The sequence below is a fragment of the Halyomorpha halys genome, unplaced genomic scaffold (genome assembly GCF_000696795.3).
Source record: "Halyomorpha halys isolate HHAL.00 unplaced genomic scaffold, Hhal_1.1 Scaffold2076.1, whole genome shotgun sequence".
Taxonomy (NCBI): Eukaryota; Metazoa; Arthropoda; class Insecta; order Hemiptera; family Pentatomidae; genus Halyomorpha; species Halyomorpha halys.
The window spans coordinates 134054-137269 of NW_027113073.1; the positions used below are offsets into that span (position 1 = coordinate 134054).

A 3216-nucleotide genomic window follows, 5' to 3' on the forward strand; every position below is an offset into this window, starting at 1 on the left:
TATGTATACAGTTGTAAATATCAATAAATAAATAATTAAAAAAAAAATTAAGAAAAGTCTATGTACTTATGTAACATTAGGTAGGTACTTCATGAGAATGTTGATAAGTTATTAATTTAGGCTTTGTCTTATATTTTATGTAAAAAAGTCATATTACTTAAATTTATCTTTTATGATTAAATTTAAAATTGAGCTGATGACTTATCCGTCATCCGATGCCACAAAGTAATTCTGTTGATTCTATTTTAGGTCATTAAAAATTTTTATTTTATAAAAACTACTAATTAGTTACTCAAGACTGATTGGAGCTGTGAATCATTACCCAATTCCTTAATCGGTCGGTTCGTTCGTTACAGATGTCTTGAAGTAGTGAAGCTTCAGCGAACACGCAGCCAAGTTTTCGAAATTTGTTCTAGCTGTTGGGTGCTCAACTAGCTCGTTGCCAACTGTTTTTCAATTTGTCGTCGATTCCAAAAAAAGATACGCATTGATTCAGTCTGTTTATTGTTTTATCAAATTGATGTTCTGTAATAATAAAATCCCAAGTATTCATATAGATAATATGGTATTGTGATACAAAACCTAACTACTTAATTTTACAAAATTATCTTTCTTTTTTTTTCATTTGAGCCATTTTTAAATTTTGGCCTGTCGAAGGAAACACTTTTTCCTATACATAAGTAAAAGTTTTTTTTAAATTGATAGATTTATTTATTGATAGATATTACAATCTGCCACACAGTTGTGGGCAATAGGTAATATTGATGAATGATCTCATACATACTAAAATAAAAAAAAATAAGTAAAAAATAAATAAATAAAAAAAAATTAAAAAATAGCAGATAGAATTCTATAGAAATAATATGGGACAATCTTTACACTAATTTCCAACCTTCCTCATTTGGGCCTAATCATATGAGCAGTTTTCGAAACAGGCGTTTCTAAGGAAAGACGTTTGCGTCTGTGTACCATGTAATACCATGTTATCTTTTTTTTTTTTTTTTTAAATTGATAGATTTATTTATTGATAGATATTACAATCTGCCACACAGTCCATGTTATCTATCTGAATAATTGGGATTTCAATTTTACAGATGTTAAAATGATGTTATATTTTTTCTTATTTAAAAAAAAAAAAAATCTTATAGAGAATATAGAAATATTGTGAAACTAAATAAAATTTCCTAGGGCATTCATTGACAAGAAATCTTCGACAGATGTCGAATATATTTTAGTCTTGTATCATAAAAAAAAAATTAATCGAAATCAATATTTCCACATTCCTATCCATCCTTTGTTTGTAAAATCTAAAGTTTACGTAAAAAAAATAAAATGATCAGATATGAATATAAAACAAACATAATACATTTATAAACATTACGGGTTATTATTACTACTTTTAAGGCATTTAAATTTATGAAATAATAAATACCAACCTCACAGTAACAGGTACCTTAAATATGTCGTTCTTCTGAAAATGTTTTACAAATTTTTTACATTTATGTCCTTATTGGTGGATACATAGGAATTACATATGTATAATATACACTTAAAATTATAAACGTTCTTCAACTACAAAGACATTAAAAATTGAACACGACCTATTTGTTAAAGTGCCATTTTTTATTGAAGAATATTAAAAGTATTGATATTGAAATTTAGTAAAAAAGAAAATTGTACATTATATTAATTAATGTTTTGAACAGTGCCTTGATTATTAATGAATAAATCATGACTACTACTTACGAATTCTATATTTAATGTAAAATTAGTCTCAATCCCAGAGCATGGATCTGTAAAAAAAAAGAAGAATATATATATGAATACATATAATACTTTGGGATTCGTTTTATGTTTAATTATATTATTATTATTGTATATAAAAATTATAAGAAGATAACATCATAAAAATAGGAAATTATGAATTGTATACGATTAAATAAATTACTAATATGTATGAAAATATCAGTTCAATAATCAATTCAAAAAGACCGTTTTATAAACATGCATTAATTTTTATAAAGTATTAAGAAATTTTTTATTTTATCAACAAATATACTTTTAATAAAATCAAATCAATAACATTCAAATTGTCAGAAGCATGTTTGATACTACCATTCATAACTTTTTTTATTATGCGATTTAAATGAGTGTTTGTGAGATAAGTGCCGATTCCCCATATTATAATTAATAATTTATATAATTCTTAAATATTACGTACGGATACAAAACAATTGATTTATATCAATGATTGAAATCAATGATCTTAAAATGATTGCTTTTAATTTTTTATTTATATTACTCCAGCTTTCCCTTTCTTTAATGAATCTCATTGTGCGTCATTTTAATGTTACAATGTTTTATATTTGTTCGAACGAAGTTATTTTCGTATGAATAGAAATATATACATATATCTGTTATGCGATGTATATGTTTAACTGTTATGCGAAATAGACAACCTTTGTCCGAGTATATTGGAAATGATTGCTTTGTGTCAGTCATAGGCGTACCCAAGGGGAAGCAGGAGGGGGCCCTCCTATTGAATAAAATTTATAATATGTACATTTATATTCTCATTAATTTTTTTTTCTAGCAAATAATTGTAATAACTAATAAAGCTCTGCTATAATTATATATAACTTTATTAAAATTTTGGTATCATTCGCCTTATCCCATGCTCTTATCTCTTTTTGGTTCATTTAATACCAGATCGGCTTGGTGGGCCTTATACAGTTAATGTAAGATTTTTTTTTTTTAACAATTGATTTAGGGGTTGGTATAGTTATGCAAAAGACCCCTAACTACAATGTTATAAATAAAAAAAATTAAGATAAAATAAATAAATTAAACAAATAATTCTTAATCAAAGATAAAAGTAAAATTAATAACAAAAACAATGACATTTGTGAATTTAATAAAATAGATAATTAACTTTAATGAAAAAAAAGAAAGCGAATTTTAGAAAAGATGAAGAGAAAAAGAAAATTAAGGTAAAATAAGACAAATCATGAATGTCTGAAATGTCAATTTGATTGCCTATGGCTTCCCCCCCCTAAATTTGATGTTGAGTACGCTCTTTTGGTGTTTGTCCTTATTCTTGTTGGATCTCCATCAGAGGAAATATAAAAGATTTTTCAAAATAGATAGTATGTTTTGATACAAATGATAAGCTTTGGGAAGCTCCAGATGATATCGATCGATTGGAATTTATATATA

The 3216-nt window shown here is 25.5% G+C and overlaps 1 protein-coding gene across 2 annotated transcripts in view; it reads right to left on the reverse strand.

The window, feature by feature from the left end:
* The window catches only part of LOC106691089 (uncharacterized), a 100196-nt gene that overhangs the window by 46151 nt on the left and 50829 nt on the right, over positions 1–3216 (reverse strand). The window contains exon 2 of one of the 2 annotated variants that reach the window (XM_067050696.1): positions 1747–1793. The exons of the other annotated variant lie outside the window; for it this stretch is intronic. The gene's annotated coding sequence lies outside the window, so the exon portion shown is untranslated. The remainder of the gene's footprint in view (positions 1–1746; positions 1794–3216) is intronic. 2 annotated transcript variants of the gene reach the window in all.